This window comes from Girardinichthys multiradiatus, chromosome 20, assembly GCF_021462225.1.
Source record: "Girardinichthys multiradiatus isolate DD_20200921_A chromosome 20, DD_fGirMul_XY1, whole genome shotgun sequence".
Classification (NCBI taxonomy): Eukaryota; Metazoa; Chordata; class Actinopteri; order Cyprinodontiformes; family Goodeidae; genus Girardinichthys; species Girardinichthys multiradiatus.
The window spans coordinates 2,402,087-2,415,400 of record NC_061812.1 but is presented as its reverse complement, the minus strand read 5'-3'; the positions used below and the strand labels follow the sequence as shown (position 1 = coordinate 2,415,400).

Below are 13,314 nucleotides of genomic sequence, written 5' to 3'. Positions count from 1 at the left end.
CAGGGTCAGTAAAGGCCTTGAGACAAAATGTCTATTTTTATAAATGTTTTAATGATCCTTCAGGCGAAGAAGGATCTTTAATGTTCATAGTTTGATCAATGAAATGATCGAATGCCAAATAAATACCAGCAGCCATAACCCTGCAGTGAGTTCCTGTCTGAGTTTATCAGACTGAAACATCGTTGAAGAGGAAACTTTCCCAATCAATGATTTTTTCTTCCACCACAGTATTTCAATCTGACTGAGGTCTGGACTTTGATTGGACCATTGCTACATCTTGATTGCTTTCTTTTTAGCCACCCTGTTGTAGATTAAGTTCTGTGTTTGGGACCATTGTTCTGTTGAGGACCCAGTTTGGACCAAATGACAGACTCCTTTGTTTTCTTTGGTGTACAGAAGGTGTCAAGGAAGGTGGTTGGTAGACATCATCAGCAGACACGTGAGCTTCTTCTTGCTGGATTTTATTCACAGACATCTTCATTTCTGACATTTTAACAAGTAAATGGAGGCATTCTTCCATCACTATCTTAAGCTCAGGTGATGAAAATCATCCTGAAATCCACCTGAACCTCATCAGTCTGCACCATTAGGAAATAGGTTAAACCAAACAATACAATCTAAGCAAAGGAACAGGATGGAGATTATTATTAATCTGATTAACAAAGTCATCAACTAAATGGTTCATAAAATACAACAGTTCATCCAGAGCAGATTCCTCCGTTTGGTTGGACCCAGTGATGCAATTAATGACATCATGAAGCCATACAAACAGGGAGTACTGGGCCGGCCCAGTCAACTCAATTCAGCCCAAATCATCAGTCCTCCACCACCATGCTTTAAAGTTGGTATGTGATGTTGGGTTAACCAAACATGGTGCTGTGCAGCATGAACAAACATCTCTACGTTGGTCTTCTGCCACTTTGTGTTTAGAGTGAAGAGGTGTTTTCCCTCCAAGCAGCCATATTGGTTCAGTGTTTTTCTAATCACCCTGTCATGACCTTTAACCTGCTAAATGAGGCCTGTAGAGTCTGAGATGGAGCTGTTGGGTTTTTGGTCATTTCTCTGAGCTTCACACCCTGACCTTGGGCTGAACCTGCTGGGTCGTCCACTCCTGGGAAGACTGGCAGGTGCCAGATGTTTTCCTCTTGGGAATAATCTTTGTCTCTGTGGAACGACGGACTTCAGATAGTTTAGAGATGAACTGATAAACCTTTCCAGGTTAATGGCCAGGAACAGTCGCTTCTGTGATGTAATTGCTGATGGATTAACATGTGTTAACACACATCTTGGAATAAAGACCTGAAAATGAAGAGGATGTACTTTTAGTATAACCTGACTGGGTGTCAGGCAGCCGGTACGGTTTAATCTATTTCCTGGAACAAGTGCAGTCAATCACAACTAATTTCCACCCAGTATCTAAAAACACTAGTGGTGAAATGGGGATTTAAACTAGTGGGAACACCCGTGACTTCCTTCCTGCTTGTTAATGGTCACATGTTTGAGGTGAGTCAGTCGTCATTATGATCATCTCAGTCCAAATGGAGTCCAGTCTCAGGCTTCAATGTTTGGATGAAACCAGTGAGTCAAATCAGTTGAAATGCCGGCAGAAGGAGGTCACAGAACCTTAACAGCCTGAAAAACCTTGGAACCTCCTGTGGCTGAGAAGAAACAAAAGTACATTTTAACCAGCAGCAGTGAGGTGGATGAGCTGGTTTCCAGTTGTTGAAACAGTTCTGAGGAACATATACAAACTGGAGTCAGATCCAGCTGGCAGTTTGTGACACAATAGAAAAACGATTAACTTGGGTTTCCGGTTGTAAATAGAAACTATTTGAAAACACCATCAGCCTCATGGAAGAAGGTGAAACATAATTAATAATGCAAACACTAGTGCTCACTGAAACTTCTTTATTCAGGTTTTTCTTGTGGGAATAAGATAAATAAACCTTCTAGTTAAGCTTATATATGATAAAATAACATGTTTAAGGTTTCCTTCAGCAGAAGAAAATTCATGGAAGTGATGCTCCAGACCAAAACAGTTGTTTCTGAGGGGAACTTGATGTATAAAATACACACGGTTAGGAAGAGATTTACCCTGAAACCTGTTTCCATGATGTGTCGGCAAACAGACCTCCTCTTATTCCAGCTCAGCCTTTCAAGAATCAGCCACTCTATCCATCCGTCCGTCCGTCCGTCCGTCCATCCATCCATCCGTCCGTCTGTCTATCCATGTCCCTCTCCAGCTCATTCGGAGGGGAATCCAGGGCATTCCCAGACCAGAAGGGATAGAGTCCTTTCAGCATTAACCTTAACTGACTGCTTACAATGTGGAGGAGTTGTTTGTTTCCATTTCTTTATTTATGAAGAATAAAATACTTCTGCCTCACCAGAACAGCATGTTTTCTTCTCTTTCCCATTTTGAAGAGCATCCAGTTAAACCTGCCGGTTCCAGGATGAAATAAAGACTAAAATGTTTTACATCCATTTATTTAATTGTTAGAGCTACTAACACAAACTTACAGCAGATTTGGTTAAAAAAAACAGTCATTTCCCACTGTAGGATTTTCTCTGAATAAATGTTATAAAAGTAAAGTTTGATTATTTTATGTTTTTCATAGTGAGATTCTGTTACTACAATAATGTTTAATTATTTAAAGACCTTTCACTCATCTTTACCCACCATCCAACATGAGTGGAGGTGCTCTGTCAGATTAATAAGATTTTATTTATGAGGTTTTGTAATTAATTTCCATATTAAAGTTTTTGCTTTCTTAGATTTGGATGAAAATCAATAACTGTTGATGATTTCAAAGTTATTTAGATGAGCAGAAGAAGAGCAATAGAAACATGATGAATGAAGCTTTACTGCATATTTTTCTAAAGCATCAGGCCTTCAGGAACTCACCAACCCAGTTATTTTAAGCAGCGTTACGCAAGTGAGCACGAGCAGGAAAAATGAGCTTGATGATGGACGTGTTGATGAGCTTGATCTGTCTTTCTTGAGGTTGAGATCTTTTTGACGAGCTGCCACGCCCGTTGTTAGAAACACATGAGTGAACCGGTTCTACCTGCTGGCAGAGAAAACTCTGACTCACTTTACAGTCATTAGCTCAGTTTTAAGTACATTTAGTTTATTTATATAAAACTTTTTTACTATAAACCTCACCCACTGGTGCTGTACACAAAAATATTGATTCAAATCCAAAAGGTCAATGAAATCTAATTATTATGGAATATATTAACAATTATAAACACTACAAGTGTTCAGCTAAGATAAGCTAATTAACGCTAATCAGAGACAATAATTGGTTTAAATCTTTAAATTTCTCTGCTGTTCTGAGCATGCCCAGTGCAGTCGCTGACAGTGGACAGAAAAATGTCCTTTTCAACAAGACCAGTCCTCGAACAGAAGCACAGACTAAATAGCATTGATCCAGGAAGCTGGAACCCAGACCCGTTTGACCAATCACATCTCACTTGTCCCTGTTTTTCACCAGGAGTTGGCTGTGGCGGGATTTTTATCAGGATGTGGGCATTGGACTGCCGAAGGACATACAAATCCACAGTTCTCAAACCTCTCTGCTTCTGGCTGATAAACTACCAACAACAGAGACCTGAATCCTGGGTACTAGTGCAGGTAGAGCTGTACAATGTTAGGAAAACATGTGATTTAAAGTACTGTTGCATTACCAGCTGCAGTAAACTCAGCTGCTATCATCTAACTATAACCCCTGGCAAAAATCATGGAATCACCAGTCTGAGGATGTTCCTTCAGTTGTTGAATTTTGTAGAAAGAAAACAGATCACAGACATGACAAAAAACTAAAGGCATTTCAAATGGCAACTTTCTGGCTTTAAGAAATACTAAAAGAAATCATGAAAAATTATTGTGGTAGCCAGTAACAGTTACATTTTTAGAACAAGCACAGGGAATAAATTATGGAATCACTCAATTTTGAGGAAAGAAATATGGAATCACCCTGCAAATTGTCATTACAAACAATAACACCTGCATCAGATTAAATCTGCTCGTTAGTGTCCAGGTAAAAAGGAGTGTTCACACCTTGGAGAGCTGCTGCAACAAGAGGACTGACATGAATCATGGCTCCAACACCAGAGATGTCACTTGACAAAAAGGAGATGATTATCAAACTCCTTAAAGAGGGTAAATCATCACGCAGTGTTACACAAGATGTTGGTTGTTCAGTCAGCTGTGTGTAAAAAAAAGTACAAACAACATGGGAAGGTGGTTAAAGGCAAGCATACTGGTAGACCAAGGAAGACAGGAAAACAGGAAACAGGAAAAAACAAGGTTACAATGGGCTAAGGAAAGGCAATGGTGGACTGTGGATGACTGGATGAAAGTCATATTCAGAGATGAATCTCGAATCTGCATTGGGCAAGGTGATGATGCTGGAACTTTTGTTTGGTGCCGTTCCAAAGAGATTTATGCAGACGACTGTCTGAAGAAAACATGTACAGGTCCTTCTCAAAATATTAGCATATTGTGATAAAGTTCATTATTTTCCATAATGTAATGATGAAAATTTAACATTCATATATTTTAGATTCATTGCACACTAACTGAAATATTTCAGGTCTTTTATTGTCTTAATACGGATGATTTTGGCATACAGCTCATGAAAACCCAAAATTCCTATCTCACAAAATTAGCATATCATTAAAAGGGTCTCTAAACGAGCTATGAACCTAATCATCTGAATCAACGAGTTAACTCTAAACACCTGCAAAAGATTCCTGAGGCCTTTAAAACTCCCAGCCTGGTTCATCACTCAAAACCCCAATCATGGGTAAGACTGCCGACCTGACTGCTGTCCAGAAGGCCACTATTGACACCCTCAAGCAAGAGGGTAAGACACAGAAAGAAATTTCTGAACGAATAGGCTGTTCCCAGAGTGCTGTATCAAGGCACCTCAGTGGGAAGTCTGTGGGAAGGAAAAAGTGTGGCAGAAAATGCTGCACAACGAGAAGAGGTGACCGGACCCTGAGGAAGATTGTGGAGAAGGGCCGATTCCAGACCTTGGGGGACCTGCGGAAGCAGTGGACTGAGTCTGGAGTAGAAACATCCAGAGCCACCGTGCACAGGCGTGTGCAGGAAATGGGCTACAGGTGCCGCATTCCCCAGGTCAAGCCACTTTTGAACCAGAAACAGCGGCAGAAGCGCCTGACCTGGGCTACAGAGAAGCAGCACTGGACTGTTGCTCAGTGGTCCAAAGTACTTTTTTCGGATGAAAGCAAATTCTGCATGTCATTCAGAAATCAAGGTGCCAGAGTCTGGAGGAAGACTGGGGAGAAGGAAATGCCAAAATGCCAGAAGTCCAGTGTCAAGTACCCACAGTCAGTGATGGTCTGGGGTGCCGTGTCAGCTGCTGGTGTTGGTCCACTGTGTTTTATCAAGGGCAGGGTCAATGCAGCTAGCTATCAGGAGATTTTGGAGCACTTCATGCTTCCATCTGCTGAAAAGCTTTATGGAGATGAAGATTTCATTTTTCAGCACCACCTGGCACCTGCTCACAGTGCCAAAACCACTGGTAAATGGTTTACTGACCATGGTATCACTGTGCTCAATTGGCCTGCCAACTCTCCTGACCTGAACCCCATAGAGAATCTGTGGGATATTGTGAAGAGAACGTTGAGAGACTCAAGACCCAACACTCTGGATGAGCTAAAGGCCGCTATCGAAGCATCCTGGGCCTCCATAAGACCTCAGCAGTGCCACAGGCTGATTGCCTCCATGCCACGCCGCATTGAAGCAGTCATTTCTGCCAAAGGATTCCCGACCAAGTATTGAGTGCATAACTGTACATGATTATTTGAAGGTTGACGTTTTTTGTATTAAAAACACTTTTCTTTTATTGGTCGGATGAAATATGCTAATTTTGTGAGATAGGAATTTTGGGTTTTCATGAGCTGTATGCCAAAATAATCCGTATTAAGACAATAAAAGACCTGAAATATTTCAGTTAGTGTGCAATGAATCTAAAATATATGAATGTTAAATTTTCATCATGACATTATGGAAAATAATTAACTTTATCACAATATACTAATATTTTGAGAAGGACCTGTATATTTCCACAGTCATTGATGATATGGGGCTGTATGTCAGGTAAAAGCACTGGGGAGATGGCTGTCATTACATCTTCAATAAGTGCACAGATTTACATTGACATTTTTACACTTATCCCATCCATCGAAAGGATGTTTGGGGATGATGACATCATTTTTTCAAGATGATAATGCATCTTGCCATAGAGCAAAAACTGTGAAAACATTCCTTGAAGAAAGACACAAGGTCAATGTCATGGCCTGCAAATAGTCTGGATCTCAATCCCATTGAAATCTGTGGTGGAAGTTAAAGAAAATGGTCCATGATGAGGCTGCAACCTGCAAAACTGATCTGGCAACAGCAGTCAGAGAAAGTTGGAGTCAGATTGGTGAAGAGTACTGTTTGTCACTCATTAAGTCAATGCCTCAGAGACTGCAAGCAGTTATAAAGGCCAGAGGTGGTGCAACAAAGTACTAGTGATGTGTTGGAGTGTTATTTTGTGTGTTTGTTTTTCATGATTCCATAATTTATTCCCTGCGCTTGTTCTAAAAATGTAACTGTTACTGGCTACCACAATAATTTTTCATGATTTCTTTTAGTATTTCTTAAAGCCAGAAAGTTGCCATTTGAAATGCCTTTAGTTTTTTGTCATGTCTGTGATCTGTTTTTTTTTCTATAAACTTCAACAACTGAAGGAACATCCTCAGAGACTGGTGATTTTTGCCAGGGGTTATATACCCACACCTGATTTCTTCTGAACGTTTCAGAAATTCCAAAACAATTGATATCAGATAAACCTAAATAAATACAAAAAGATGTTTTAAAATAAAAATTCAATTTATTAGGGAAACAACTAATTTAACCAACCTGGCCCTGTGGGAAGAATTACTCATCCCCCTCATTAAACATGTAATAAACCTGAGTTTTTATCTGAAATCCATCAGTCTGACCAAACCCAGGCCTTAATCACTGCCTTCACCTTAACAGAACCTCTACATGAAGTAGATCTCAAAGAGCAGCAGATCATGTCCTGATCTGAAGATTAAAGACCAGATGGGAAACAGTCACTGACATCTAGCAGTCTGGAAAGGTTTTGGGACTCCAGAGAACCACAATAAGAACCATCATCCACACATGGAGTAAACATTGGAACAGTGGAGAACCTTTCCAGGAGTGGGCAACCTACCGTTACTCCAAGTGTTGTCTGGACCTGGATAACCTGGCGGAACTGAAGGAACCATGTTTCTAATGCTCTCCAGCATGAAATAACTTGTCAGAAAGGTTTAGGTTGGTTTGGATTTCCCCCCTTAATGAAAGCAAATTATTAAAATCTGAATCTGTGAGGAGGTGAATTCTTCTTCAGATCAGGGTAAACCACCAAGTCTGAATGGAAAATATATTTTTCTAAATGCAGCATGAATGAAAGGCAGCTGAGGTTGACACCTACCAGATGCTGCATCCAAGTAGCTCTCTGCACCGCTGACACTGCACACATAGATGCTGTAATAATGATGGGATTTATTGTTCAGTCCTGCTGATAAAGATGAAACAAACAGCCTCAACAAGCAGCAGCTGGTTACCAACAGGACACCGTTTGGTTAGAATATGTTAATTCCTCCTCAGAACAACATGATCCAACAGCTTTTAAACATCTTGTTACCTTAAATCCATCAGTTGCATCATGTCAGATTGCTTTTGATGCTGAGCAACGAGGGACGTTTTCAGATCAGTTCTCCTTTTATTCTCCCTTCACTTCGTCTAGAAATCAAACTGCAGGATTTCCTGCGTCAGCACATTTTTCTCTGGATAAACAGCTGCAGGCAAACCAGGCAGGAACAGGAGCGATTCAGGTGAGAAACACAGAGAAATTATGCGATGGTGTGGGTGTGATATGTGCATCTGTGCAGAAGGTCTGCATTAGTAATAAAGTGAAAAACAGAGCTAAAATCTGAAGAAAACCCAATTTCTAAGACAATTTTATAAGATTCCAACTGGTTCACTCTTAAACTATAGGATTCCAGTTTGGACATGAACAGCTTTTACACAGAGACGTTATTATTTAATGTAAAACAGCTTTGCACATGCTCAGTAGCTGTGTTAAACCTTGACTGCTGATCAGGAGTCTGAATGAGGTCAACGTCTTTTCCTCAGCATTGAATGATTCACTGTAGCAGGAAGTATTCTTCACCCTGAGGAAGAGGAGCCACTCTTGGATTGAGTGAAGCTGTTTTATTAGACAGAACTCCTCGTTCAGGCTGGCTGTAACCCAACCTCTAAAGAGGGTGGGTTGTTCTGGTCATAAAGCTGTGTGTGTGTGTGTTTGTGTGACCTGTGCACACCTTTGGTAAACAACAGGGACTCGTCATCATGAAGTCAGTGTTATGAAGGTGAATGCAGCCATTGGACTTGGAACAGAACCACAGCTGAACTGCTGCTGGAACTGACTGGCCCATATCTCACTGGAAGGAACAGATTTGGTAAATATTTCAGTCTGAACTAACTCCTCTGGACTGTGTAACAACCTGCAATCAAAGATTCACATCACAGCCACGGTACCACAGTTGGACCTACTGTCTTTCTTTAATCCAGGGATGTCCCGGAAACATTCTCAGGGACAGTCAATGGGGGGCGCCCTGCTGCAGCGAGACGGTGGGCTGCACATTCTGTCCTCCACAGATTCAGGAACAGCCACCAACACCAACAATGTGAAATCACACTGAGCTTCATGCTAAGCTGCAGACAGAAATGAGACATGAAGCTGAACTGTTAAAAAAGAGATGTTGAGAATTTAGGAAAATGAGACATCAGAACTTCATTAATGTGCAAAAGAACCAACCTGTGGATTTACTGAAGACGGAGTCTGTGACAGTGAGTCAATATTTGGAAAGAACTCAGACACATCGGGTGTATTTTAGCTTGTGTTTGACTCTGCATGGAGACATTCACTCTCACTCTGAGATTAAAGGTTCTACGTATTAAAACCAAACACAAAATCACCTCCAATAATTGTCCACCTCAGAACATTAACTGTACCTGGCTGTGGCGTTATTTCATCAACAAACGTCCTGCAACTTCCTGGGAGTTTTAGAGGGAAAGCAGCAGCTGGGTGCTAAATGCATTTGCTGATCACCTCTGTAAGGCGCAGGAGTTAACCCCAAAGGAAACTCATCAGCAATATACAACCTGGGAAGGGTTAAAAGGTCATCTCCTAACTCTCTGAAGTCCATCATCCTACAGAGAGAGAGATTATTCCCAAGTGGAAAACAGCTGCCAATCTTCCCAGCAGATTTAGCCCAACATCAGAGCATATAATGCTCTGATGTTGGGCTAAATCATATAATCATATAATGAGTCTAATGTGAGTCCATCTGTCCAACAGCTGAAGCTTGGTCCAAACTGGGTCATCAACAGAACAATGATTCCAAACACAGCAGCAAATTTACAACAGAGTGGCTGGCAACAGTCCAGTCAAAGTCTAGACCTCAGCCTGACTGAAATGCTGTGAAAGGACCTTCTCTCAGAGAGCTTTGCAGGAACCTCAGTGAACTGGAAGAACAACGGAGAGAAGAGTGGATCAAAATTCCTCTAAAACAATGAACCAGTCGGATAACCTCCATCAGAAAACCACGGCTGCTGAAGGAGGTTCTGAAGGCTGCTGGGCCTGGACTGGATCTTCTGTTTGGTTTTTGTTAAAAAAGTAACTGTGAAGTAAGAAGAACTTGATATTTATTTTTTCCACATTTTTAACAAACTATGACTCATAATAAGTTGTTGGAGCTGCTGTGTGTTTCCTGCCTCAAACCTGTGAAGCTGCCTGTTTACAACGGACTCAGATGCTAAATCAAATAAAGACAAATTAATCTGATCTGATTCTGAAGGTCTTTGGAAAGAAAGCAAAATGTGTGTTTTTCCCCAAGATGTCAGGAATGTCTGTTCTCCTGACTGCAGGTTCCTCGGTGCTCCTGGCAGATCGCTTCGTGTCTCCGGTTTCAGAGGATGTCTCCTGAGCAGCAGCCAGACTTTCACAGGGTTGGTCCACCCACAGTTTCAACACTCAGACAGAACGGCATTGATGGTGTGAAGCTGGCTGGCAGCTAAAGGTCCGCAGCACACAGAGCAAGAAACCGGACCATTGTTCTCCCTCACACAAGAACAGGACTCAACCAAAAGGCTGAAATTAAAATAATGCCACAAAACATCCAGTGTCAGACCTTCAGTCTGAAAAGTGGACCTTTAGTGTGTGAATGAGACCTTTGTTGAAGCTCTGAAACACAACAGATGACACAGTTTGCACGAGAGTCTCACAGTAAATGTCAGCAAGTGTTTTCTGTTCTGCTAATTAATAAAAGACTGACAACAGCAATAAAGAGATCAGAATGATTTTCACAGGACCGGAGCAGAACTGGGAACAGAACAGCAGTTTGAACCCGTGAAGGAACAAAGCCAGGACACGACAACAGAACCGGCTCTATTTATAAAGCAACCGCAGATAAAACAAAGTTCTCCACATGAAAAATCCAGAATCATTTCAAACATTTAACAAGGAGAGAACAATAAGAACATTTTATTTAGATACCCCCAATTCAAAACAACACTTTACCGATCCAGTCCATATCCATCAGTACTAAACCAGAACGATCCAATCACAGACACATTCAGATGTAATTCCCAGTTCCATCACTGCCAACAGGTACATTTTCCCTTTTAGCTCCTCCTAAGCAAGCATGTGGCGACAGTGGAAAGGAACTACTCCCTTTATACAGGAAGAAACCTCCACCAGAACCAGAACCAGACTCGGATTGAGTGGGCACCGCTGTAATTGACTGGGTTCTGACAGAGCAGAACACATGTGGAGGAAAGCCTGAAGCAGATTTTATTCTGAACATTTAGAGGACTGATCTGATGAATGTTGGTTGAAGATCAGATGCAGCTCTTCTGTGTTTTCCACCTCAGTGGTCAGCAGGCAAGCTCCCTCTCAGACATCCGAAAGATTAGACGACCTATCCGGTACTGCCCCTGTTTGGTACCACATGTACCCGGTTTGGTACCACATGTACTGAACCAATACAGCGTTGTTTTCAACCTGAACTCCTACAGAATGTTTATGTGGGAACTAAGTGCTCAATGCAACGTTCTGTGGGGCAGCTTTAAAAAGTGACACCAGAACTAAACAGAGATCACTGAACTCTGCTGTTTAGGAACATTGAGGTTTCTCATGCAGCTACTGTGGAGAATGAAGGCTGGACTGAACCAGAACTTTATGTCAGGGTACGAATCTTTCTACAGCAACAAGGTACAAAACTGCTCTGTGCTAAACTGAATTATTCACCTGAAACATCAAGCTGACTTTAAACATCACTGGTTCTGGAGAATAATCAGCTGAAGTCCAAATCCAGCTACCTGCAGCATTAAACCAGTAAAACACTGAGCAGCATGACCTGGGACAACAACCTGGTACCGTTCTGATGGGTCCCAACAGCTGCTTTTATGGTGCATTCAAGTACATCTGGAACACTGGAATGTCTGAATATCAAAACAACTCCGAAGTGATTTAAACCAGTTTTATTCTCAAATGTCTCATCCATCCATCATCCATCCATCCATCCATCCATCCATCCATCCATCCATCATCCATCCATCCACCCATCCATCCATCCATCCATCCATCATCCATCCATCCATCCATCTATCCATCCATCCATCCATCCATCCATCCACCCATCCATCCATCCATCCATCCATCCATCCACCCATCCATCCATCCATCCATCCATCATCCATCCATCCATCATCCATCCATCCATCCATCCATCTATCCATCCATCCATCATCCATCCATCCATCCATCCATCCATCCATCATCCATCCATCCATCCATCATCCATCCATCCATCATCCATCCATCCATCCATCCATCCATCCATCCATCCATCCATCCATCCATCCATCCATCCATCCATCCATCCATCCATCCAACCATCCATCCATCATCATCCATCCATCCATCATCCATCCATCATCCATCCATCCATCCAACCATCCATCCATCATCCATCCATCCATCCATCCATCATCATCCATCCATCCATCCAACCATCCATCCATCATCATCCATCCAACCATCCATCCATCATCCATCCATCCAACCATCCATCCATCATCCATCCATCCAACCATCCATCCATCATCCATCCATCCAACCATCCATCCATCATCCATCCATCCATCCAACCATCCATCCATCATCATCCATCCATCATCCATCCAACCATCCATCCATCATCATCCATCCATCCATCCATCATCCATCCATCCATCCATCCATCATCCATCCATCCATCCATCCATCATTCCATCCATCCATCCATCATCCATCCATCCATCCATCATCCATCCATCCATCCATCCATCATCCATCCATCCATCTAACCATCCATCCATCATCCATCCATCCATCCAACCATCCATCCATCATCATCCATCCATCCATCCATCCATCCATCCATCATCCATCCATCCATCATCCATCCATCATCCATCCATCCATCCATCCATCATCCATCCATCATCCATCCATCCATCATCCATCCATCCATCCATCCATCCAACCATCCATCCATCATCCATCCATCCAACCATCCATCCATCATCATCCATCCATCCATCATCCATCCATCCATCCATCCAACCATCCATCCATCATCCATCCATCCATCCAACCATCCATCCATCATCATCCATCCATCCATCATCCATCCATCCATCCATCATCCATCCATCCATCATCCATCCATCCAACCATCCATCCATCATCATCCATCCATCATCCATCCATCCAACCATCCATCCATCATCCATCCATCCATCCAACCATCCATCCATCATCATCCATCCATCATCCATCCATCCAACCATCCATCCATCATCATCCATCCATCATCCATCCATCCAACCATCCATCCATCCATCCATCCATCATCCATCCATCCATCCATCCATCCATCCATCATCCATCCATCCATCCATCCATCCACCATCCATCCATCATCCATCCATCCAACCATCCATCCATCATCATCCATCCATCCATCCATCCATCCATCCATCATCCATCCATCCATCATCCATCCATCCAACCATCCATCCATCATCATCCATCCATCATCCATCCATCCAACCATCCATCCATCATCCATCCATCCATCCAACCATCCATCATCCATCCATCCATCATCCATCCATCC

General features: G+C 42.3%; 1 long non-coding RNA gene across 4 annotated transcripts; it reads right to left on the bottom strand.

The window, feature by feature from the left end:
- Nucleotides 1-445: 445 nt before the first annotated feature.
- Nucleotides 446-9,316, bottom strand: LOC124856480. 4 transcript variants are annotated; one of them, XR_007035346.1, is made up of 8 exons: nucleotides 8,907-9,316; nucleotides 8,642-8,803; nucleotides 8,410-8,529; nucleotides 7,731-7,884; nucleotides 7,518-7,604; nucleotides 7,257-7,376; nucleotides 2,095-3,071; nucleotides 446-1,658 (listed from the first exon to the last, which is right to left on the bottom strand). It is a non-coding gene; the product is annotated as an uncharacterized LOC124856480 (long non-coding RNA). The 4 variants fall into 4 exon arrangements; XR_007035345.1 differs by having other exon boundaries at nucleotides 8,642-9,316; XR_007035348.1 differs by having other exon boundaries at nucleotides 2,095-3,068; nucleotides 8,642-9,316.
- Nucleotides 9,317-13,314: the final 3,998 nt, after the last annotated feature.